The 27,660-nt window shown below is 44.8% G+C and overlaps 1 long non-coding RNA gene across 1 annotated transcript; it reads right to left on the minus strand.

The window, feature by feature from the left end:
• On the minus strand, window positions 1–27,660 carry LOC115077031. Its single transcript, XR_003852934.1, has 4 exons — window positions 27,134–27,660; window positions 26,432–26,637; window positions 21,318–22,775; window positions 1–52 (listed from the first exon to the last, which is right to left on the minus strand). It is a non-coding gene; the product is annotated as an uncharacterized LOC115077031 (long non-coding RNA).

Genomic DNA, 27,660 nt, shown 5'->3' on the forward strand with positions numbered 1-27,660 from the left:
ATACACACACAATCCAAACAGGTGTGTAGCAAAATCAATTGCAAAGGTCCATCTAAAACAAACCAGAAAAAAACAATTTAAACAGGAAAAGTTCAATTATTCCAAAATGCCAAATCTTTATTGAAATGTCAGTCCCCCGACACGGACAGTGTTTCACAAGGGCTGCATTGGGAGGGACCTGTGGTAAAATAAAGCGGCATTACATTCTTGAGAAATGTGTCCCATTAGATACATCAAGGGGAATTTCCAGAGGATAATTGGGGGGGGGGGATTTGAACCAATTACAATTGGAAGAACAGCCAGGGAAAAGAAGGCTCCTGCACTGCTGCTGCCGCCTTCAGCCAAAGGATGGCCCCCATCACCTTTGCTCCCGCCAGCCAAAGGAAGACTTCTCCCTCCCCTCCCTGCTGTACCCACTAGTTAGGCTCCTGGTCATATTCAATTTCTGATTTTTTGTTGGCTTCATCTACATTTTTTTTTTAATCCAGAGCTCTCCATTAGCCCATAGCTGCAGTATTTTTTTTCTCATTACTTTCCTGAAGTATTTTGCTACAACAAAATAATTTTCTGCAGCATACAACAAAAGCCAGCTGTACTGCCTGTGCCCACAGGAGTTTGATTTGGGAAACTTCTAGAAAGGAGCAAGCCTGCCATAAAAATCTTTCCAAGTATCCCTCAAAATGTTAGTCGTACTGATGGTGAATGACCTTGGTTATATTTTGCCAAGTCTTAGAGAGCCACACACCTGTTAGCTTTTGACTTCTACTTTGGTTTCATTGTATTTTATTCAATTTTTTAAATTGCTGGTTGTGAAAAGAGCCTCAAGAGTCTCTCTTGAGTTATAGTCCCGACTATGTGCCTTCACTGTTTGAAAGGGTAAAATAGTCGCTCCTTGTTTACTCGTTACACTCAGCCAAGAGTCTCTCATATCTCCTCACATCTTTTATAAACACTCATCATTCAATTTCTTTTCATACGTTAAAAAAAAATGTAAAGCAGAGTTTCTTACCTGCAACAGATGTTTTCCGAGGACAGCAGGATGTCAGTCCTCACACATGGGTGACATCATCAGATGAAGCCCAGCCCGGAACGTTGATCTCAAAGAGATTCTAGAGCTTTCAGCATGCTCTTCTGAGCATGTGCATCTGTAGCCACCTCCCTGTTTCAGGCAGTGTCCCTCGGTCCATGATATAGCAGATACATGGAAAAACCAACTCCCAGGGGAGGTGGGAGGATATTATGAGGACTGGCATCATGCCTTGCCCGGAGAACACCTGTTACAGGTAAGCAACTCTGCTTTCTCTGAGGACAAGCAGGATGCTAGTACTCACACATGGGTAAATCCCAAGCTAGAGGCTGCCAAAAACAGGAAAAATGGGAAACCTTTTTGTGCAGAAATACAACCATTCCCCCCCCCCCTCTTTTTTTTTTTTGGTGAGGCAGCGGACCTGTAAGGTCTATAGGAAGGAAAAGAGTTGGTTTCTTTCACCTCAAAGAGACTGATATGACAGAGACAGAAACCCCGATACGCAGCAAGGCGTCCAAAGGCAGGGGCATAATGTGAGCACAGGGTAAGCAGCCCACTGAGCCGCACAAAAAAAATAATATGGGTCAGAGCTTCCGAACAGGGAACTCTGACTAGCACCAATAGGCCTCAGACCCCTTGGTCAAAGGGACAAAATTACCAAGTACAAGAGAAAAAAGCTCTTGGATCAAGACCACAAAGTTTGGGGGTTTTTTTGTCTTCGGTGTCATAAGACAATTGAAAATCAGCTGGGGCTAGACAGCCCAGCAGAAAGAAAACTGCAGTTCATTATTAACTGAGTAACAAGACAGATTGGGCAACACAGCGACACCCAGAGTATTATACACAAAAGGAAAAGCGGGCATGGAAACCAAATGTCCGCCTGGAGAAGAAGCAGCAAGAAGCATCAGGGTCTGCACCAAGGTCAGATGGGATAAAAACCAGAATGCCAAGGCATGAAGGGCTACTCCTCCACTAGGAGCCCCATGCCAAGATGCTGAGCAGGGCAGCGAGCTGCAACTGAAGCTCAGCAAAATGATGTACATCACCATCAGGGGAAGTCAGACGAAAGGGAAGCACCTTGGCCAGGGATCTGGCCCAAGCAGGGAAGGATCACATACCCTTCCGTGAACGTATACGTGAGGACCTCTTCCATGCACCCCTGGCTTCCTCCTGGACTGTCTGACTGAAAGTCAGAAGAAGTGAATAACGCACAGAGGCAGACCCCTGGGCAGCAAGTCAAAGGAAACAGCCTCCAGGTTATTGAAAATACAGCTGGGAGACTTTCCACCACAGGAACTCCCTGCCAATCCTAGCAGGAAGTTGCCTCTGAGGCAAACAGCCCACAGGGCCCATCTACCCTCAGTAATCAAAGACAACATATATTGAGAGAGTCCTAGACTCCAGCAAGGTGAAAGCAACCTGAAGAAGTCCACAAACCTCGCTGCTGAAAGCGAAAACATGAATGCTGCAGGAGCTAGCCCCTGTAGAAGAGGACTTCTTCCCCAACCTGGGAACCCCGAGTGTACCAGAGGAGGAGCCATCTGATCCACAGAGCAGAGTGCCCACCAACCAAGCAGAGGTATCAAACCTATGGTTTGAGAAAACATTGTGGCACACAAGCCAAAATGTCCACATGGATAGGGACTTCCTTGTCAGCCTACAAATGCATCCACTGAGGGTCACCTCTGAAAGAGGAAATAAGAACCCTTAACTGACTGCAACATGGGTGGAGAGCCGCTTTTGTGAGGTCCTCCACCCCTGACCCAAGCTGCCATAGATGCAGCAAGCTGTTGAAAGGCCAACATGTCAGTCAAGAAATAGAGGGAGAAAAAACCTCCCCACAGAGGAAGAGTGTCACCCAAACGCAACACTGCTGAGTAGGAGCAGCACACAGTGAAATCATGCACATTGTGCTCAGCAGGTATCCAAAGAAACACACTGTCCTCATGAGAGAAATCCACATGTTACTGGGAAGCAGATGTCTCTACAAGTACTACCCATCCGGATAGCTCATGGTCCACCACAAGGTCTCTCTGCCGCAAAACAGTGCAACAGTGGATTGAGAGCTCCTGATGGGACAGCCTTCGGATCCCGTGCGAAAACAGAGGGCAGCTGCCACTCAGAGGCTAAGCCAACACGGAGAATGGGGTGTGATAAACGACCCCTTCTCCAAGCAGAAAACAAGATTCTGAGAGGGAAGCTAGCGAGTGCATCCCTCGAAAGCCAATAGTCAGACCTCTCATCCCCAAGATGAGGGGAGAGCACTGCTTGACCAGATCTATTCGATTCTGGAAACCCTCCTATTCCACGGACAAGACTGGGGCACCATCGCCGACCTATGAGGTTTTATGAGATGACAAGGACAGTCGCTGATGGCCGCCTAGGGCCAACATGGCAACCCAGTGCAGGAAAGGACAGCAAAAGTGATCAGCTGGTCACATTGCTGCACAGATTCATGCAAATCAAAGGCTGTATCATCGCCCTGGTTAGAGCCACACACCAGAGACAGCCAACGAGGGAGGAGGTCTGTAAGGGCCCATCGCCTCTTGATGGGGGGGGGGGGGGATATCCCTGGTATCTACCCCAAAGATGGAGGGAATAGGAATACATTCTTGGCCAAGACTTTCCAGTGTACAAGTGACTGCGATGCACAGGAATGTGATGCCTTCCGGCATGCCAACACAGAGGTGCCCCTTCACCGAATCTGCATTCTACCACAGTAGCATTGTGCACCTGTGCCACCAGTACTCCGTAGAGCTAACAATCATATGCATGCACTGAAAGACGCAGCGCCCACGGGACTATCAGTCCATGCCACAGCCTGGACGTGCACAAAAAACTGCAGTGTTGGACAGCGTGTGTGGTGTCTCCATTGGTGTTATATAGAACCTTTAGGTACCAGACACATGAAGACACTAGAAAGCGCGCATGGCGCCACCTGCCAGTGGCTCCTAATAGCGATCAAGAGCCACTGCAATGATGCATCTGGCACAGACAGTCCGGCATGGAAAGTATATCTTGGTACATGTGGAGACAGTGAGAGATACCGGAGACACCCTATATGGCACCTACCACAGTGCAATGGAAGGAAAAGCATCCCAGGAGTCTACAGCATCCAGGTGCCCTCCATAACAAGAATGGCTTTGAATGGCACCCATGTCACCAATGTTAACACCACCGCCTACAATCATCAAGTACTCCATGGTGCCGACAGTGATGGTAGCACTCCGATGGCGTGCATGTCGATCAGAGGCATAGAAGACCCCAGCCAGTAGCCACCCCACCTTCAGTGCTCCACTGTCCTTACGATGCAGTATAGCGGCATCCACATTCAAGGGACTCAAGCCAGGGCAATGGCCCACTGCATTACTCTACATTGCTTGGAAGAGCCCTTTGACAATGGCGCCTCCACGGAGCCCCCAGCATTTCTTGGCGCTGACACTATCCTGCAATGCTTACATGCCCGATGGCAATGAGCATTCACGGCACTCAATGACATGGAAGGTGCCCCTAGCTCATGATGTTCACGACACTCTATGGCATCTAACAGAGATCATAGCGCTTGATAGTGACCAAGGTGCCTATCAGCACCCCAGGTGCCCAATGGCAAACATGGCGCTTGATAGCAACCATGGCACTCGACAAAAATGATGCACAATAGGTAGAGGATGGCACTAATGGCCTCCAGTGTTTGATGATGCCCACAGTCCCAACTGGAGTCAACAGCGCTCAATATCAAGGTGCCTAGTGCTCAATGGCATCAAGAACTTCGGTGGTGCTCGCTGGTGTCCATGGGGGTTCAATGGCACATGATGGCATCCATGGTACCCCATGGCACCAAAGGTGATGATGGTGCCCCTGGCATTCTATGGTAATGGTGGCACCAGGTCCTTCAATGTTGCACCTCTCAACAGCACCTGAAGTGCTAGCTTATGACTCTGGTGCCCAACAGCATCAATGGCACTCACTGCACAGGACGGTGCCCGCAGTGATCACTGGTGCCTCCTGTTGTCCGATGACATCCATCTATGGCACCCATGGTGCTCAACAGTAGCTGTGGTGTTTAATGGCATCCGTAGCATCATCAATGGCTGCCACAGTACTGGATCGTACCCATGCTGCTCGGTGGCATTGATAGCGCCCATGGGGCCTGAGGGTGTCGTGGCACTTGCTGGCATAAATGGCACCCCTGGCACTCAATCCAGGACGCCGACCTGCCTCTATATTGCTCAACGGTATCATGGCAGCCATAACATTCGCTGGTGTCAAGGGAATCCATGGTGTTTGATGATGTCCATGGTGTTTGATGGTGGCCATAGCTCTTAACAGGACCCCTGGCACTCAAAAGTGACCATGGCTCCCCAGCACTTGACGCACTCCTGGGGCCACTGGTGCTCTCGCACAGATGTGCATGAGCAACAGATGCCGGGCATGGCACCAATGGTGCATCAGCAAATCAGTGCCAGATCGATCTGACAAGCAGGAGGGGAAGCTATGTCATCCAGGGCACCAGCCAAGGAAACTGGTTGCCGGGAGGATCAGCTCTCCTCCCCACAGGTACATCTGGCCTGAATCCCTTCACCTCCATAGATATCCAGTAGTCAGACAGAGCTTCCTGGAACTCCTATCTGAGTAGGAACTCAAGCAAATCCCCAGGCCAGAGGCCTACTTGGACCACAATGGGCTGCACACTACCAGTCCGAACAGACACTTGATAAAGGCAAAAACAGGCAAGTTGAGGAGAAGAGACAGGAATAAGATGCAGATGCAGCATTATTTATTAAGGGGGAAAACCTCTGTTGGCGCATACCGTGCACAAGGCCCGCCATGGGGCCAACAGAGTGGTACTAGAAAGAGGAAAAAAATACATTTTAAAAGTTAACTCCCAAAAGTATTACTTTGGCTACACGTGCAATTTTTGGACCAATAAAGTTTCCTAAATCTGACATTATTCCTGCCACAGCATGAATTGTGTGTGTTAGCCTGAACTTGCCTATGAAAGGCAGATCAGAGTTCCACAATAATCCCATCTCCCTAATGACAGGGAATATCAAGCGGCAGACGTACAATTGCCAGCATTGTAGGAAACCTTGATAGTGTTGAAACTCGTCCAACAGGTGCGTTTTTTTTTTTGTGGCTGCTTCTTTCGGTAATTGCACATGGTACTCTCCCCTTCACTGGAATCGGCTTTTCCACTCTTGTTTCCTTGTCTCTCCTGCCGAATCCGCCCTGCGATTGTGAAACCTGAGGTCGGTGCGGAACACGAAGTTCTAGCACACAAGGGACCCTTGCGCAACCCACAGCGCGAACGCGGCTCCCGGGCCCTGATCACGTGACGCCCGCGAAGCGACCCCGCCCAAGAGCGAGCGGTTCGGCGGCTGGGAGGGAGAGAGAAGGGATTAGCAGGCAACGAGGTTCCGGACCGAGGCAGCCTTGGCACGCTTGCAGCCCCTGCATGCTGGACGCCTTCCATCTGCAGCAGAGCTCTTAGGAAAATTACTGGTGTCAGCTTTGCAGCTGAGCCAGTGCTACATCGCTTCTTCCTGGGATCATTTGGCGTGAAGCGTGCTCTCACGGTGCCTGCACGGTTTGATTTAAAAAAACAAAACAAATTAGAATGCAAACCGGTGTGTGCGTGGGTCATGGAAAATGTCTTCCTCTGCCACAGTCGGAGAGGGGCTGGTCCCTGGGCAAAGCAAGCAATGTCACAGCCACTGTAGTACAGCCTGCAGCCACGCTTACTGCATATGGGTAACACAATAAAATGCTTGCTATTCACTTAAAACGCGATTTCAGTCTTTCAGACAAGAAGTTCCACCCAGAAATAAAGAGCCTGATTTCCAATAGCTACATGTGCATGCACGGTGCACACCCATGCTTGTATCTGAAAAATACTACCCTGTCAATGCTCTTATAAAATTCTCGCCTGTGGCCTAAAAATCTGATGTAGAAAGGATATCAAACAAAAGAAGGGGACACACACACACATAGATTATATTTGTTTAAATCGGTGCAAAAGCACCTTTTCAACACTGAGCCTCAAGGCACCATAAAAAAAAATGTTCATCTAATACAAGTAAAACAATTGGGGGAAAAAACAATCCATCTTTAAACAATAACAATATAAAGAGCAATAAAACCAATCAGAAAACTTAACCAAACAATTCTTAGCCTAAGATGAGGCATGGCATACAACAAAAACTATACATAAGTACATAAATATACACCAATAGCCAAGACACAACGTAAATCCTCCACTCAAACAGCAACAAGACTAATGTGCAAAACTCATCAAAGCCACTTAAACTTTTACAGAACCCTAAAAAACCCAAGTTCTAATCATCGGTCAAAAACTGAATTTTTTCTAGCCCAGCCTGCCATAGTGTGGGAGCAATGCAAGAAAACGCACATGCTCTAATTTTGGATATTCACACCTGCTTTGCTGAAGGAGGAGTTAGGAGAAGACCTCAGGGTCCGTGGTGGTATCATACTGTAATTTGTCAAATGCGGCAGGATAATGTCCCCAGATCATTCAGTGCTTTGAGTTAAACATAGCACCTTGAGATGAGCCTGAACTAGCCAAGAAAGCCAAAGCAAATCCCTAAGAATAGGGCTAATACGATCCCTAGGAAAGCAGTTCCCAGTCATACGAGTTGCAGAATTCTGCACCAGCCCGATCCTTGCGGGGAAACATAAATCAAAGTGGAGAGCATTGCAGTAATTCAGGTCAGTGCCCACGTTAGCATGATGGACCACTTTCTAGCTCTGCCTGTGATAAAAACGGTGAACTGGTGAACCATCTGCACTTTTACAAATGCATTCCTAGCCAGCGAGGACACATTCTTCTCCATAGCGAGCATGGAATCCAATAAAACATCCACAGGCCGATGCAATAAGGTGTGCCCAGCCGAGCGCACAATTTTACTCACGGGTGAGAGTGCGTCCTGTGTGGGTGACAGCAGCCACTGATGCAGTAAGAAAGATTTAATGCGCCTACAGCACGCGTCCTAACAGACGCGTCCTGGATAGCGCCCAACACGTGGAAACTCCATGGAAACGAAGACGTTAGTTATTACTTTCTGATGCAGGGAAGGGCACCCAAATGCCAGGCGCCCAACGCACATTTTTTAGCATGGGAAATGTAACTCCAGCTCTCTGGAGGTGGAGTAAAATTTACTCACAATCCAGCAGCGGCTTCTTTAGCATTTTACATAAGAACATAAGAAATTGCCATGCTGGGACAGACCAAGGGTCCATCAAACCCAGCATCCTGTTTCCAACAGAGGCCAAAAACCAGGCCACAAGAACCTGGCAATTACCCAAACATGCTGGTTTACCTGCGCTTCTTTACCTAAAGTGGGCGCAGATGCCCAGGGAGATGCCGTGGCAGTGGCAGAGCAGGACTGGCTGGCGGAGGGGAGTGCGGTTACGTATCCATAAAATATAAAAATGTGTACAGCTAACACCGTGGCCCGAAGCTTGTAAGAGGGTCCAGCTGCAGGAGAGGAGAGCGCAGCAGTGTTGGGCAGAGGGAAGGCCCTTCAATTCCTCCCACTTCGTGGAGTCCAGGCACAATCCATACTGCAGGGAATGGGATCACCGAGGGGCTGAGCTACCAGAAAACTTGCCATCAGCAGTCAGGTTCTGCAACTCTGGAGGAGGGTTCATGGTGCCACCAGGGAGTTAAAATTAAATAGAAGCAAGTCCATTGGGGCACGAGAGCTGTCTGAGCTGAGGAGATCTATCCAGGCGACTGAGTCAGAAATATTCTTGGAGAATAAAAACTGGATTCCAGAACAGGGTAATGTGAGAGCTGAAAGAGACAGGCGTGTTTTCTGCACTACCCACTGGCAATTCTTTTGTGGATTTTGTGGTTTTCTACCACTGGTTTCAGTAAAGTCCTAAGTGCCTTAAAAAGACGCCCCCACCCTCCCCGCCTGTGCGGGAACCCAAGGAGATTATGGGGTCTTGCATGCATGGTCTGCAGCGCCCTTCCCTCCCATGCTTAAAGTGCATAACAGCAGACCAGGACTGGGCCTACAGACATACATCCAAATAGATTCATTGTGGATATCGCAACCCTTTAAATAGCCTGCAAGCTTCTGGGGTGCACGTATGGTTTTCAAAATAGGTTTTCCACAATTAAAATTTAAAAAAAAAATCTATAAACTTAGGAAGCATAACCAAAAATAAGCGCACATTTGATCCCCATTATGATTTCCCCTCTAAACCAATTCCTTGGTCTATCCTTAATCACACTAACCCTCCTCAACTCCCAATCTTTGTCAAAAAAATCCCATTTGCTCAACGACTACCTACTGGACACTCAACCGGACCTGTGTGCTATAACTGAAACATGGTTGAAAAACACAGACACACCCCTAATCAACCAATTACCAACTCAGCTATACGACTTCTTCTCCATCACCAGAACTAAAAAAAGAGGGGGAGGATTACTGCTAGCTGCAAAAAAAGAATTAAGACTAACCCAGCACTCAATTAAAACTTCAACCAAACTCGAAATCGGGCTATTTAAATCCACTCAACTCCAAATCTGCCTCATCTATGCCCCGCCTGGGCTCCTAGACTCCGACCCATCGCCTCTCATAGAACTTGTAGCCAAACACATCAATACCAACTCACCAGCGATCCTGCTAGGAGACTTCAACATTCATGTTGATTCCCCATCCCCCTCAGCCAACTGCGAAGCCCTCCTCTCCTCCTTCATGGCCATGGGCTTCAAACAAATCATTAACAAACCCACGCACAAAGCAGGACACACGCTAGATTTAATATTTAAGAATGACCAGATCTTGACCACTTATCCTCCTACCTGCACCCCCATCCCTTGGTCAGATCACTCGATTATTGAAACTGAAATATCCATAAAGAAAAAACCCACCACCAACAACACCAAATCCACGATCCAATTAGAAAACATGCTCCATGGATGCTCTCAGCAACACGCTCACCAAGGAACTAACTAACCTGGACCTCACAAATGCGGACACCGCCATGAACTCCTGGTTAACTATCACCCACGCAGCAGCTGATAAATTATGCCCCTTGACATCCAAACATATTAATCCTGCCCGTACTAACAAAAAACCCTGGTTCTCATCAGAATTAAGAACACTTAAACAAAGCCTTCAACACAAAGAACAACAATGGCGGAAGAATCCCACCACCACTGCACGGGCCTCCTACAAAACCACAATGAGCTACTATAGGGCCACTATTCTTCGTACCAAAAGGGACTTCTACGCCAAAAAAATACACGGCTTCCTGTATGACCCAAAACTCTCTTCTCATATGTTGCCACACTCACCACCCCTATTCCTCCAGCCATCCCGGAAGAAGAAGCACAAAACAAATCCTCCGAGCTGGCAGTCTTCTTCGACAACAAAATAAAAAATTTACTTATCCCGCTACTATCTTCCAACCCCATTCCCAACTCCCAGCCTCCTCCTGACCAAAACCATGCCCCACTGACACACAAACGGTCTCTAGAATCTTTTGATACTACATCATCCCTGGAAATAGAATCTATCATCAAGAAAATGAAGCCCTCTTCGCACCCTATAGACCAAATCCCGACCAAACTCCTTCTCACAATCCCTAACATCATCGCCAAACCTTTGGCCGACATCATAAACTGTTCACTCTCAAACAGTACTGTCCCGGATGCTTTAAAAACAGCCTCGCTGAAACCATTACTAAAAAAACCCAACTTACCCCACAAATTTTCGCCCTATCGCTAACCTACCTTTCATAGCCAAGCTAATGGAGAAGCTGGTCAATACCAGACTCACTGACTACCTCGAATCCCACAACATACTATATCCATCGCAATTCGGTTTCAGGAAATGCAGAAATACAGAATCTCTCCTTCTCTCATTAACGGACAACATCCTGTTGGGTCTCGACAAAGGTCAATCATACTTACTAGCCCTGCTAGACATCTCGGCAGCGTTCGACACAGTTAACCACACAATCCTCATCAACCGTCTGATGGAAATAGGCATTTCAGGGGCTGCACTCCTCTGGTTAAAATCCTTTCTAAGCGACAGATACTATAAAGTTAAAATAATCAACAAAGAGTCTCACCCTGTAGCTGCCAAACAAGGAGTTCCCCAGGGTTCCTCTCTCTCGCCGACCCTATTCAACATATATCTTCTCCCCCTATGCCAACTCCTCAATAATCTCAACCTCACATACTTCATCTATGCAGACGATGTACAGATCCTAATCCCCATCAAGGATCCAGTTTCAGACACCCTAAACTACTGGAATAGCTGCCTCCACACCATCAACCTCCTTCTCACAAGTCTCTGCCTCGTACTCAATACGTCCAAGACCGAACTGCTAATCATTTCCCCCAATGATAATAACCCGCTAGCCTTCAATACCAACACACCTCTAACAAGTCAAGTGAGAAACCTGGGGGCATTCCTAGACTCCAGAATGAACCTCAAAAAATTCATCAACACCACCACCAAAGAAGGTTTTTATAAACTACAGGTACTAAAACAGTTAAGACCTCTTCTACACTTCCACGACTACCGTTCGGTCCTTCAAGCCATACTATTCTCAAAGATTGACTATTGTAATGCTTTGTTGCTAGGTCTCCCGGCCTCTTCTACCAAACCTCTTCAAACGCTGCAGCCAGGATCCTCACAAACTCTCGCCGCATGGACCACATCACCCCGATTCTAAAAATACTCCACTGGCTACCCATTCGCCACAGAATTCTCTTCAAGACACTTACTATTATCCACAAAACCTTATTTCAGGAATCCTCACTCCAGCTTACCATACCCCTCAAACCATACGCCTCTGCAAGACCCACCAGATCTGCATACAGAGATTCCCTCCAGGTTCCCCCAAAAAAGTCCATTCTCCACAACACCATTGAAAAACGTGCTCTATCAACTGCCGGTCCGCATCACTGGAACTCTCTTCCGCCAGATCTCCGCCAGGAACATTGCCATATCACTTTCAGAAAAAAATTAAAAACTTGGCTGTTCGCCCAAGCATACCCCTGAAGAAACCGCAGGATCACCCCCACAGTTACATACCCCGCGGTTGCGTCCTCCTTCAGCAACTCAAAAAAGGAACTATTTCTCGGCTAACTGCACTTTAATATAACTTGCCTTATATTACACACGACGTAATTTTGTATATAATGCTTACCATGTAAACACTCACGTTTCTGCTTATTTGCTTTGTTCTCCAGTTAGAAATTGTTTAACCTATCCTTTTTCTCTAACAACCAAGTTCCACATTCCCTGTTATAATGTAATTTCTTGCTTCCATTGTTAACTGGTTTTTTCCCCCTAGTTCATTGTAAACCGGTACGATAAGACCTGGTCTTGAGCATCGGTATATTAAAAGAATTTAAATAAAATAAATAAATAAATAAATAAATAAATAACAATTTGGACGCCAAGCACAAACTCCTACGCGCCAGAAATGCACATTTCTCCCTCAGCGTGTGCGGTTTTTTTTTTACACTGCCCTGATTGCAATCTCATTTCAGTTCTGCATCAGGCGCACAGGGGATGTGCCCGCACGTGCATTAGTAAAACGGGAGCTCTATATTAGCGCACAATTCGTGCATGCGTCTTATTGCATTGGCCTGCCAGGCTTTTCACCTCTGGTAACAGAGGAAGGGAACCCCAATTCAGGAGCAGTGCAACATTTACTGCCTTCCTATTTATTCCGCTCACTCAAGAGAACCGCTGTCTTATCTGGGTAGAGCTTAAATCTATCCTCGACATCCAGCTGGAAATACTCTGCAAACACACGTTAATAGCCGAAACAGTCACAGCAATCTCATAAGCCTTCTTTTTTTCCTTTGAAAAGTAGGGTAAAAATAGCTTTAAAAAAAAAAAAAATCTATTGTAAAGAGCAACTCCCCTCCCCCACCCCACAACTAGATTAGCCAATAAATCAAGAAATTCTGCAGCCCTCGTCTGAATGCAGGTACCAAGCTTCTACCAGTTCCCAGGGACGGATTTAAGATTTTGACTCCCAGAGGCAGGAACGGAGCACCAGTTGTGGGGCGGGGGGCACGTGACAGTACCATTTTGGTGTGGCACTGGCTCACAGCCTCAGAACAAAACAGAAGCAGGCTCCTCCTTGGTTCCGTAGGCAGCTGCCTATGATAATCTGGGCCCTGCTGTTCCCCCCCCCCCCCAATCACCACTCTCTGTGAAAACCGGAGCTTTTCCACATATTCCTTCAAATTCCAATTTTTCTAAAAAGTGTCTTCTTCTTAAGAAGCCACAGTCAGCTTCCAGACAACAGCAGGAGACACAACAAGAATTACAGTCTGCCATGTCACATTACATTAGCATATTTCTTCCTGTTCTTGTGCACAAAATGAAGGCCTGTATCAGAAGGGTAAAAAGTTTCCCATGGGTGAACAAAGTCACTTGTTTCAGAAGTTCCCCACCACCTTCCTACCCGCTGCTTTGCGCCATACGTTAAAATGTTACGTTAAGCTTAAATAAAATAAAAACCTGTCAGAAAAGACCATGTGCTGTTCCCTTTTCTCGAGAGTTCAGCACCACACCTCAGATCTTCGGAAAAGGCCTGATCAAGCAGGGAACAGAGAAGATCTGTACATCTGAGCAATAGAATTACAGTTCTTCTGCTCCCTGCTTGATTAGGCCATAGGTTTGGGGACTCGTGTTATTTGGGGGGAATTTTTTAAGACATGCACCTGAGAGATGGATCGTTTCTCTCCTGTATCCCCCTCCAAGCCAAATGGGAATTGCCATACCCAGATCGGAAACCAGACTTTTGGTAAACCGGTATTTCTGTTTCTTTGTGCTTCGGCTCAAACATTATATCCACGCTGGTGAATAAAGCTGCCCTGTACCCTTGGGCTGCGTTTATGTCTCAGACAATGGTCACCACTATAAGTTGAACCAAGCTGCCAGCTTCCTGCCCATTCAATGTTAGAGCTCCTGCAGACAAGCACCACAAGGTGTTCCCTGTAGTACTCTCCATACTTTTCCCACTAACTGCCGCAGGCATCATAACGAAGTGACCCTAGTGAAGGAACACCATGGTGCAACACTGAACACGTCAGTACTGCGAGCTCGCAACTCTTCCCTTCATTCTGAACTGTGTGTGCGTGTGTGAGAGTGAGTGACGGTCCTTGAATTAGGGTCACGTCAAATGGCCAGTGAATTGCATTTGGTTGGACAAAGCAGACTTGGCAGGACATGCTTCAGGAACAAACTGGTCCTGGAACAAACTGGATTCCTTGCAGGGTGCGACACCAGAACGGAGAGTCTGCCTCAGTACTGCTGCATATGATGGGATATTCTAAATGCACTGCATCTGGAAAAATGCTCTTGCAATGTAAAAGACTCTAGTAGTGTTACTTTTCTTCCATTGACTAGTGACTGGAATAGCTTGCCGAGCTGTTAATACCTTCCCTCTGGCTGGAATGGTGTCACCCCGCGAGCCATTTACACTAAGGCTCAGAAGTCAGTTTGGCCCAACCGTACATTGGCAGAGCCAGGAAGGGTGGGGAAAACATGCTGAGAATGATTTGGCCTGACCTCGGGCTGTTTAGAAAGCTTGAGGGTCAGTTTCTTTAGTGTATCATTCTTCACCACTACTACTGATTATTTACAGTGCCTTGCAAATGTCTTCACACCCATGTGCATTTTTCACATTCTGCTGTCTAAAAAATGCAAATCAAAATGCAACAGAAGTTTGTTTCACTGATCTATACAACATATTCTACAGTTACATTGTGAAAGAAAAATTATAAAATATTCCAAACGTAATTGACTTTTTAAGTCTTGATTGCATAAGAATGCCTACCCTGTGTTATAGCAAACCCAAATTAGTTCCAGTTTAAAATTTTGATTTAATAAGGCCCACAATAAGTTAAATTGAGTCCACTTATGTCTAGTCACAGTAATTGAGCTAATCTTGGAGGAAGTGAACCTGAAGCAAAGGTCAAAACATGCCAAGCAAACAGCTGCCAAAAGAACTCCAGAGTAATGTTATTCAAAGGTAAAGATCAGGGGAAGGCAATAAGGAACATTTCATTGTGTTTGAATATCCCTTGGGCTACTGTCAGGTCCATCACTGTCAAGAGTTTGGCACCACCAAGACACTACTGTGATCAGGTCATTCTTCCAAAGTCAGTAGCGGCGAGTTGAGTAAACTGCTGAGGCCTAAGATTACTTTAAAAGAATTACAGAGATCTGAGCCCAAAACTGTTCAACAATTTCAAAATGACTCCACAAACATGGCCTGTATGGGAGGGTGGCACGAAGGAAACCACGGCTGAGGAAAAGTCACATGACGTGCCACATAGTGTTTGCAGAGAAATACTTAGGGGTCACTGCACGCATGAGGGAGGTTTTGTGATATGATGAGATCAAAGTGGAACTTAGTCTCAATGCAATATGTATGGCATAAAAGAATTGTATCGAGGAAGAGTGCTCAATGTGAACTACTTGGATTTTAGCAAAGCTTTTGATACGGTCCCGCATAGGAGGCTTGTGAATATCAGAAGCTTGGGAGTGAGCACCAAGATAGTGACCTGGATTACAAACTGGTTGACGGACAAAAGACAGCAAGTGATGGTAAATGGAACCTATTCTGAAGAGTGGTTTTAAGCAGAGTGCCACAAGGATCAGTGTTGGGACCGGTTCTGTTCAATATCTTTGGAGCAACATCGTGGAAGGGATAAAAGGTAAAGTTTGTCTATTTGCAGCTAAAACTAAGATCTGCAACAGAGTGGACATGCTGGAAGGAGTAGAGAGAATGACAAGAGATTTAAGGAAGCTTGAACAGTGGTTGAAGATATGGCAGCTGGGATTCAATACCAAGAAGTGCAGAGTAATGCATCTGGAGGGCAGTAATTCAAAAGAGCTATATGTGATGGGAGGTGAAGGGCTGTTGTGCACAGAACAAGACAGGGACCTTGGGGTGATAGTGTCTAGCAATCTGAAGATGGCGAAGCAATGTGACAAGACAATAGCTAAAGCCAGAAGAATGCTGGGCTGCATAGAGAGAGGAATAACCAGTAAGAAAAAGGAGGTGATAATTCCCTGTACAGGTCCTCGGTGAGGCCTCACCTGGAGTAATGTGTTCAGTTCTGGAGACCGTATCTCAAAAGGGACAGGGACAGGATGGAGGCAGTCCAGAGAAGGGCGACCAAAATGGTTGGTAGTCTCCAAATGACTTATGAGGAGAGGTTGAAGGACCTAAATATGTATACCCTGGAGGAGAGGAGGTACAGGGGAGATTTGATACAGACCTTCAAATACCTGAAAGGATTCAATGATACACAATCAATAAAAAATCTTTTCCACTGGAAAGAAATCAGTAGAACTAGGGGTCACAAAATGAAACTCCAGGGAGGATGACTCAGAACAAACATCAGGAAATATTTCTTCACAGAGAAGATGGTGAATACCTGGAATGCCCTTCCGAAGGAGGTGGTGGACCCAAAACAGTGAAAGATTTCAAAGGGGCATGGGATAAACAATGTGGATCCCTAAAGGCTAAAGGATGGGAATGAGGAAAAAAAGAGTGCATGGGGGTAACTTGCTGGTGTGGCAGTTACTACCTTTAAACAATAAGCCTTCATACTGTTGATGTAACTCCATCATTGCTCTCTGCTTCAACGGCAAGGAGAAAAGAGGAAAGGAGGAATTAGTTTCAGACAGCAACCAACAAGGACTTTGAATTTTGCGGTCTTTAACCAATAAGTCTGTAACTCTTGATGCAACTTCAACATTGCTCTTTGCTTCACGGCAAGAGGTAACAGGGATTTTGGACTCAAACAGCAACCAACAAGGGCCCTGACTGACAGTCTGGGAAACTGATAATTATGGGGTGACTTGTAAGGCGTGGCAAGAAACTACCATAAGATTGCTGGATAAAACTACCATAAGATTTCTGGGCAGACTGGAGGGACCATTGGTCCTTTTCTGCCGCCATTTCTATGTTTCTATGACAGCCTACACCTAGGGTCCTTGCTGACACCTCCTGGGCGGACACCCCAGTGAGAGAGTGAGCCTGCATCATTGCTATTACTCCTTGCCATTCTATCAGGCCCAAGGAGGACAGCCTCTTATCTGGGGTCCTTGCTGACTCTTCTTAGGTGGTTATCCTGTGGCACGCCGAAGTAGCACACTCCTTACAGCAATTTGTTTGGGTGAAGATAATGGGGGGAAAAAAAGAAAAGGGAAAACATTTGGTTCTCCAGCTGTCCATATACTGGTGAGAGAGCCAATGGATGATCATCTACTCTGACTTGGATATCAGGCAGACAATACCCTGCATGAGACTTCAGGTGAGGCTTCTCTGAGCTTTATAGCTCCTTGCCCACCACCCCAACCTGCCTCTTCTCCTATGGGAGGGAGAACTGCAGATTTAGGAACTGTGAACATCTCTGGAATTTGTACTGTGCCCCAGGAAGCTTCTTCAGATGGTAGATGTTGATGGAAGTGTGGCCCCTGCTGCTGCTCCTACCCAATTGGAGGCTACTCTCAGTTGTGGCGGTACCTTGGTTAGTTCACCACCTTAAGAGAGGAATTGGTAGCAATTGTACCTATCCCGGCTTCAGTAACCGTGAACTTGTCATCTACTGCAATTGAAGAGGGATCAAAAGGAGGTGAACCAATTGAAATAACATTGAGAGACATTTGGAAAATTGTGACTTGAACTAAAATAATCTTAGTCATTCCATTACTCAATTGGCTTCTTTTACAGTGGAGGTGGTCTCTAAATTTATTGAGCTAGATTACTGAGTTACTAACAGAGAAAAAAAATGCTTCATTTTCTGAATTAATATTGAATGTGCAGGCCTCATTAGTGGCCTATATAAAAGATTGTTTATATACTCATTCAAAAATGGAGTCTCTAGAAAATATTATTAGAGCAAAAAATCTTTGAATAAACTTTTCAAAAACTAGGTTAATATCTCCTTTGGAGCTGTTCAGAAAGGGACAGATTTTCAAAGGGCCGCATGCGTAAATCCGGGGGTTTACGCTCGTGGCTGGGCCTTGCGCGCACTGGACGAATTTTCAAAGGGGCCCAGCCACGTGCATAAACCCCGGTACGCGCATAAGTGCCGGGCTGGGGGTGGGGGGCGTATTCTGGGTGGGGTGAGCCATTGATCGCTGTCCTGGAGCCTCATTCGCTGGCAACTTACTTCAGGTCGGACCCTCTGCGGACTGGAAGGGAACTTCTCTACCCCCCCCCCCAACCTAACCGCCTTTCCTCTTCCCCACCCCCTAAACCCTACCTAACCTTTTTTTCTGTTTGTTTTTATACTTATTTCAGGGCCCGGCCTGAAGTAAGTTGTGCACGCCGGCAGCCAGCCAGCACGCAAGGCTCCAGGACGGCGATCAATGGGCTGTCCTGGCCCCCCCCCCCCTTCAAAGAGGTCCGGGACTCATGCGTGTAGGGGGGTTTACGCGCGTGTCTGGGCCCCTTTGAAAATTCGCCCAGCGTGCGCAAGGCCCGGCCACACGTGCGTGTTATAAAATCGCCGCGTCCATGGATGTGCTCACGGAGCTTTGAAAATCTACCCTAAAGTATACAAAAGAGGTATTGTAAATAGCTCAGGATACAGAAATTGCCCTCTCTAGATGTTTTTATGTACCTGAGACTAAGAAAGAAGTTATAGAAGAAGGAAATATAGATGTAGTCACGTCATTTAATAGCTCCAGTGTGTCAGCTTTTTAAATCAATTCTCAGGATACAATATCAACAAGAGCTATTTTGATTATTTCTTTTGTTGCCAAAGTAGATGGAGAATTGATTTTGCGCCAAATATAAGGCAGAAACATTTTGTGGAGCTGCTATGCAGATACTTCCTGATGTTGCAGGTGAGACACAGCTATGCAGGAGAGTGCTTTTGTCTTTGAACGCGAAGTTTCTATCCCTAGGGGGTTTATTTTTCATAAAAAGTCCTTGGTAAGGGTTTAATTACTCTGCAGGGGAATAAATATACTTTTGCTTATTCCTCACACTTAGAATTATTTATAGGGATAAGACTAATAAATGTTATTTTCTTTCAAAGGCTCCATAATGTAGATTTGTAGCATTTGAACTATTGTACTTTTTTTGTTTTTGTTTGTATAATGAATGTAAATTCAAATCCTTGTTCAAATTCTATTCCCTTTATATTTTGGTATATATGTAAAAAACAATAAAGATTAAATTGAAAAAAGTTAGTAGACACTTATTCTAAATAACTCATGGCCGCTCCTTCTGCAAAAAGGGCTTCCACCAAGTGAGTCAAGGGATGTGTGTTTTTTTATTCTTAATTTATTCTTTATCAACAAAATCCTCAAAGAAGGCTTCTACAAACTCAATGTGATGAAAAAATTAAAACCCTTACTCCACACCAGTGACTTCCACACTGTCATCCAAGCCACCCTCTCTACAAAACTTGACTACTGTAACTCACTCTTCCTAGGCCTCCCCTTTTCTACTATAAAACCCCTCCAAATGCTTCAGAATGCAATAGCGAGAACTATTTCCAATGCCCGTAAATATGACCACATCACTCCCATACTCAAAGACTTGCACTGGCTGCATATCCCCTCTCGCATCCTCTAAAAGACTCTTACCATGATCCACAATGCTATACACACTCACAATTCCGACTGGCTTGAGGAGCCATTCCAACCCATATGCTCGAAGCGCCACACTAGAGCCTCCAATAATGGGACCCTTCATGTGCCCGCCCTAAAAAAACGCTCATCTCACCTCCACGAGGGAACGAGCCATTTCCATTGCTGGACCTACACACTGGAACTCCTTACCTACTAACCTGTGGCTCAAAACGTGGTCATTTAGATCAGCGTTTCCAGAACCGTCACGTTAGCCAAACCAATTCACCGAGGCTTGTCTTATGGTACCCAGCAAGTATTGTATATTGTATTTAAGTTATATCTATGCATTTATTAACCTTCTTGATTAATGTCACATAGCTCTTCAGGCTAGCTCCATGTCATTGGTATCTCATTTATTAAGTCCTTTGTATCTCATTTATTAACTGTTCATCCTTGGTTCAATCAATGCCCCATCTGTTTAATGTTATTTATTCAAAGTTTATTCTGTGTTTAAGGTTCTATGTAACGCCCTCATGCGAGGTTATTGTTTCACTGTAAACTGGTGTGATTTGTATTCTATACAAGAAGATCGGTATATAAAAGTTAAAAATAAATAAATAAAAAAAAAGACATGCCCCTCTAAATTCAGAGCTAACTTAAAGACCTGACTCTTCAAACAAGCGTACCCTCAATAACCTTCCCCTGCCCCTTCCCACCATGCCAGCCTTTAGCTGAATCCTTGTACATAGCTCTGTCATATTGTTATACAAGTAGTTGATGTTTTACTGGTCCCATTTCTTTGCTAATTTCTCTGTTCCTATTTACTCCCCCCCCCATACCTGTTTATTGTAATTTCCATCTGCCGTTCTACTGTAAACCGATATGAGGTTGCCACTAATATCGGTATAGAAAAGTTTATAAATAAATAAAATTATAAATAAATTGTTTCCTGATGAAAGTATAGAAAATGTTGTATAAATCAGTGAAACAAACTCCTACTTTATTGCATTTTGATTTTATTTTTTTTAGAGAGCAGAATGTGAAATGTACAAAAGGAATTGTATACATCTGGTGCAATAATGAAATGCCCCACTCTAGAGATGGTTCTAATCTCAATGTCTGCGCCAAATATTACAGCATGGAATTAACACCCAGAGCATTCTCACATTGCAACATACTTTACAAAGTAAACATTGCTCGGAGTCCTCTCAATCACTGCACCATATGTTATTCTCAGAACGCTGGCACCAAACTTTACAGCATAAACAATGTTCAGACCGCTCAGTGACTCCACTGAATATTACAGCCTGTACAGAGACTGCACACCAAACATTGCAGTGTAAACAATGCCATCAGTATTTCAGTCACTGCAACAAACTTTACAGCGTGTAAACAAGGCACATGGCACTCCTAGTGACTGCACTGTCTCTTACAGCATGTGAACCAATCCCTGGACTGAAATGCCTTCAGTGAGTGCAACAAATGCAAAATCAAATCCAGATGTAAAACCATCTGGGGCTTTATAATTTCAATCTTTGCACCCTATCATGAAGTCTAACATAAGCTGAATTATAGCACGGATATCATCACCTGTAAGGACTGGACAGAGAGTTCTCGCCAACCACACAGTCATCATACAGAGTATATTTGCACATTATTGACGTCCATATAACCGAACCAACCTTCATCCTGCTTCAGTGCAACGGTGGTGTCATAATCCTGATGTCACAATTGCAGTATCTCTGACACACACCAAGGCTTGGAACATTTCTAGTTGGGCATCAAGTTGCCAGAGCTGCAGCTTGTGGGAATGCACAGTTCTTCTTCATATGAATAAATGGATTGTAAAACACTTATCGAAACAGTAAGAGAAAGCTGTACCTATGCTGCTTATATTATAACATCTGTTGACATTTGTGTTTGAATTTTTATCTAGCACTGTAATTTAGGATAAAGTTACAGAGTGAAGCTCAGAGGATAAAAGGGCAGTGTGTCCCAAACAGGGGCCCATGAGGACTACAGGTCTAACCTGGTTACCAACTTATCTTTGAAAAGTAGATACACCGACATCGATACATGTATGTGGAGAGGGGGGGGGGGGGGGGAGGAAGAGGCAATTTTCAACAGATTTTACATGGGGAAACATTTATCTGTGAAAGTTGCCACCACCCTGAACATAAAAAGTTCTTTTACCCATGGAGAAAATGGGGCAGGGTTAGGTGGGAGGCGGAACAGTGTGTGCGCCGATTTAATTTTCAAAGCACCACGCAAAATTTCAGTGCGTACTTTGCATCTCCTGCCATGCAGGTGCAAAGTCCACAGGTACCAGGAAAGTTGCTCAGAGGTTTCACCCATTACTAATGGCCAGAGGGATCTTCTCTCAGAGGCCCAGCCAGTCTCCCCCAAAAGGAGAGACTTTTTTTTGAGTCTAATCATCAAGGGTACAGCGATCTATGGGAATTTTGATGGGAGGGGAAGGAGATTTAAGGCTAACAGTTTGCATTTTGGAGACAACTGGTTCCTTGATGCTTTGCTATGTGGCTCTCCGCCAGCTTTAGGTGCATTGGTCACAGGAATATCTATAAAAGTTTCACTCATATCTAGAGGTGATGAGCAGGGCTGGGGGCGGCTGTAGGATGTTTGCCACTACTGCAGCAACCCCTACTGGTCAAAGTGTGACACTGAGGGGAGAAAGTCTACAGATGGCAACCCAGGTACGCCGGGAATTCAGGATACTTAAAACAAATGCGCTTCCCGACACTTAATTGCCTCGTAAGTGGATAACTAAATACACAATAAGATTTATATATGATAGACCATCATAATAGGCATCGACAGAGAAAATGTTTTCACATTGTGAGCTCCTCCATCGTATATATAAATCATCGGTCTGTGAGCGTATTCTATATATATTTTTTTGTTTTTTCTTTTCTTTAGTTTGCAAAACAAAATACCGCAGTGGCACAATAGAAGTAATGTTCAAAATGAAACTTATCTTATGCGTTCAAAGGTTTAGCAAAAATTTAGTTGAAAATTGCCAGGTAGTCACCGTGAAGTATGAATTATAATTCAAAGATCGCCCATCTTTTTTCAGCCCAGCCTAATGGTTCTTCATCAGGGTGCTAACATTGTATGTTGGTCTAGAAGCAAAGAGACATAATTAAGATACATTTCTTAAAACAAATTTTCTTTACTCACACCGCCAAGAAACCGCTCACTTGTTTAATGGAGTCTTCAGGAAATGATGTCATACCTGTTCCTTTTGTCTTACTAGCTTTTTTATGGGACTGACACGTCACACAAATTATGTCAATAGATGTCAATAAGAACTGAAATACATATCAGCTGGATCAAAGAATATTAATCTATTTCATTATTAAGTCAGGTTGGTTGAACAGTAGTAAGATGGAAAATCCAGCCCTGCTCTCTGTAGTTAAGGAGTTGTACAGGATCTCCCCCTGTTCACTTTTACATATATGTTTTATCACAAGCCACTTCAGATCCTCAAAGTGATGAGAGGTTTTGACACAATGTTGTACCATAGGGGCTTGCAGTTTGCCGGCTAGCACACAGCTACGGTGTACAATGAGATGTTTCCATATTGGGCAAGTAGTTCTTCCTATATATCTCATGTTGCAGGGGCAAAGAATTACATTGGAAATAGTACAATCAGTGAAGGTGTTCGCTTCATATATCTTGCCTGTAGAGTCATTACACCAAGATGGGCCAGTGATTGCCTGCCCATACACGGAGCAGGCCTTACATGCCCGATGTCCCTTGGGACTGGAATTCTCAATGTCTATATCTAATACCAAAGGAGACATCCAAGAATGAACAATGTAATCATGGATAGTCTTGCCACGTTTATATGCTATTAGTGGTTTGTCTGTAAAAGGTAAGATAGGCCAATATTTGTAGACTAACGAGGCTACTGCTGATGATTTTTCAGTGTATTTTAACCCACAGACAAGATTTCCATCTCAGTCTCCTCATTGTCCAAAAGAAGCCACTGCCTTTCCGCATATTTCGCCCACTTAATAATCCTGTATGGATATCCATGTGTAAGTAATCTTCTAAATAGGATTTACGAATGGTCGAACATATCCTCTTCAACCACAAAAATTGCCCTACTGGTAAATTGCTTCTCAAATGGTACAGTTGGAAACTATTATAATGTAACAAGGTATTTCTGTCACTCGATTTAATAAAGATACTCGGATTCAATATAGAGCCACTCTTGGTTATAATAAAATCTAGGTAAGAAATAGTTTGAAAATCATGTGTCATAGTAAAAGTCAAATTCTGGTCTAGGGTATTCAGCCAAGTTACAAATTAGTTTAACATCATTATATCAGATCTCCACAGTAGAGGTATATATATATATATATTTATCGGATTCATACAGCTACATCTTTAAATTTGGGTGCAGCATATAGGAAACTCTTCAAATTTGGTCATTTATAAATTCACCATATTAGGGGCCATAGTAGCACCCATAGCTATTCTATGAATCTCTTTTTAAAATTTTTCAAAACAAAAATTATTTTCCTGTAGTGCTATAGAGGCTATAGTGTTTATAAATTCAGTGGGGATCCTATGAGGATTGTTTGAGTATCCAGGACTTCAACTATAACCTGTAAAACCTTTTTCTGAGGAATGCTGGTGTATAATGATTTAATATCCAGAGTGACCAACTGCATATCTTGTACATCCGTAAGAGAATCTAAAATTCTCAACATGTGTTTAGTGTCACGTTCATACGATCGAATAGTGGGAATTATGGGCTGTAGAGATTGATCACACACACTGATAATGGTTCTAATATAGAACTGACAGTGGCAACTATCAGTCTCCCGGGAGGACAGTCCATTCTTTTGTGGATTTTCAGTACCATATAAATGGTGGGGACCTTAGGATTTAAAAGCTGGCTTCCTTCCTTCACAGTTAAAAAATCTGCTGTACAACCTTTTTAGACTTCTAACGCAATTCGCTGCTTAAGATCAGCAGAGGGCTCACCCTCCAATATTGAATAATTTACGCAATCTGCCAGTTGTGCATGTACTTCACTAAGGTATTGCGCCCTATTTTGCATCACAATTGCTCCTCCTTTATCAGCAGGTTTTATTGCCAGTGTAGTATCTGATGACAAAGATTGTAATCCCAGAAACTCAGCTTTAGTGAGATCGAATCGCAGTCCATCCCGCTATTGCTCTATGTCCCCTAAATCTTGTAGAATCAAATTCATACATTTTTTAAATGGGGATCAATGGCCCCTGGTAGTAAACATGTTGATTTAGGTTGAACCACAGAATTTTCAGGACTAACCGAATGTAATGAAAAAACAAAAAACAGACGTATCTGTACTTTTCTGAAAAACCAAAATAAGTCTATTCTGCTTGTAAAAGGATTATTATGTTGGTACGGAACATAAAGTCCTTTTTCCAGAACAGAATCTTGATCTTTACTGAGTGACTTGCCAGAGATATTTATCACGGTAGATATTTACACATCTGAGATTGTGTATTTGAATGGCCTTCCAAGTCGTTCCATTTCAGGTGATAAGGACCTTGTACCCGGAATCTCCCCGTCCCTGGATGTTTCCACGTTGCTCTCCTAAAAAAGAACTAGATGATGTCGAGGGACATGGCACTGATAGTGGTGCATTGTCCTCATCAGAGCCACCTTTCTAATGTTTGGTCATCTGGCATTATTGCCATGAGTGGACATGTCCAGTGCCATAGTCCTTCCCATCTCGCCAGAATTTGAGAATTTTTGCTTGTTTAATATTATTTCTACAACAAAAAAGGCATTTGTCAAACTGTTCATATTATTCATATGTTACCCATATTGAACATCAGCAATGCATTTTTGAAGACCTTCATACCACCCGTAAGTGTAGAAATAATTGTTCATTCAAATGACCGGGTCATGTATAATCATTAATCTCTGATCACCAAAATTGGTAGTGTACCAGAAAATTGGCTGCTAGGCCAACATAATTATATCCGACTCTCTCTCAGATTTATGATCTCAGCGTTGCCATAAAATGTTAAAGTAAAAATTCTATTTATCTTTTTTGTGCATTTCTTACTTTAAGGAGAGGCAGCAGGTATTATGGGGGGGTTCATTGAAAACTCTGCACATCCTGTCCCCATAGCTGCCGTCTCTTCCCATTACCCCTGATTGCAAACCACTCTTCTAGGCCATGTTACAATTGCTTCTTTTTCATACGTAGAGTTGCTTCTGTATAAGCCTTGGGAATGAGTGCTGTTTTGGTGAAATTGGATATTGTGATTGTGTTTGAGGTATCTGGTTATGCTTAAGTTATAGGACACCACCTCTCATAACGTCTTTAAACACAATTGAAAGTATGGCAGTTGTAGACTATTTAGAAATCTGCTGACAGGTGCATTCTAAAGCAGTTTAAGGGTCTAACTGCCACGGCTCAGACCTGAGTGCCTACTATCCACCCATGTTTACTCTGGGCCCAGCCAAAAATTGTGTCTGTCTACAGTTAGGATATTTTGCAGCTGAAAATTCTCCCAATAACAAAACCTGAGGAGGGCCACATATAATTATGTTGGCCTAGCATTTCAAAATATTTGTTTCTGTTACATGGCTGCAGCAAATTTTCTGGTGCACCACTAAATTTAGCAGATTGTAAAACAGAGCTGGACTGCTACAGATAACTACACAGAAACAACATCCTAACAGACTACCTACAAAGCACAGACAGGCCCTACCAAGTACAGAATAAGTGACCACAAAATTAGAAACGGAAATATCCAGACCCAACCTGAACTAGAATCCCCCAAAAGCCAGAATCTTCCTGCAGGGCAACACCGGAGAAAGAAACATGAATTTTCTTCTGTACAGTGGAAAATGCAAAGAGCGGCAGGTTGGAGTCTTCTTTCACTGGCAGTTCCTCTGGGCACACTACTCCTGCCTTGTGCCAAAGGTACTTTTGTGCGATGCCAGTGCCCGAAGGTCCATGTGCCAGCCCTGTGGAGAAGGGAGAGAATTGGTGATGAGGGTGACTGCCACAATGCATTGAGGATCTTCCTGAGGCCCATGGTTTGAGAAGCTCTGCCCCAGAGGATCCAGCACCCAGACACATCCTTGAGCCCCCCCCCAACCACAAGATCAATTCTCTTCCGGGACCCACATCCCTGAGCCCCTCAAATATGTGATCCATCCCCCAGACCCCCACAAACACATCTCAGATATGTATATATTGGGGGGGGGGTGTTCTGGGGATTTTCTCTGAGGGATGGATCATGTGTGGGGGCTCAATTAACCTAAGCCCCCCAAACATGTGATCTAACTCCCAGAAAGCCTCCCACCATATACATCCCTGACCCCCCCAAACATAAACTATTCCCCAGGGAGCTTCCCCAATCTCCACCATGAGTGTACACATGCTTAATCCTGAGGCCCCCCCCCCCCCCAAACAATCCCCAATCCCAGAGCCTCCATGGATCGTTTGGCTTGCATTTACCTGGCTGCTGACTCACTGGCACTCCCAGTTGCTTGGCAATGGGATGGAACTGGGTGACAGGCAGTGCAGTAGCCACCTGGCAGAAGGCAGGTAAGGAGGGAGTGTTTCTGCTGTTCAGGTTCCCGTTCCTTGAGCTAGTGACCTGCTCTGTTTCTTGGGTCCTCCTCTAAGGCGCAGACACGGCAAAGGCACCGGCAGGGAGGGTGGTGCGTGCATTCATGCGTGCGTACTTGCGTGGGCGCAAATGCTCTTTTCACCTAATGGATCCTCCTCCGTGGGACTGTGATAGTTGCAGCTTGCAGGCTTTCTTGGAGATGGCGCTACCCGGGGTCGGTGCGTGAGAGTTATAGAACTGGCACTGGAGAGGCATGTAAGAGGCCATGAGGACCAGAGGCGGATAGCAGGAAACTATCATCCCGGGAGACTTTTTTCAGCCCACAGGCTAAGTGACTCCAGCATGTTCTTTAGATACAGTATATGCTTCAATAGTTCCCCAAACCTTTGAGAGGTGCATCATGTGTCCTGGA

This window comes from Rhinatrema bivittatum, chromosome 15 (assembly GCF_901001135.1).
Source record: "Rhinatrema bivittatum chromosome 15, aRhiBiv1.1, whole genome shotgun sequence".
In the NCBI taxonomy this organism is placed as follows: domain Eukaryota; kingdom Metazoa; phylum Chordata; class Amphibia; order Gymnophiona; family Rhinatrematidae; genus Rhinatrema; species Rhinatrema bivittatum.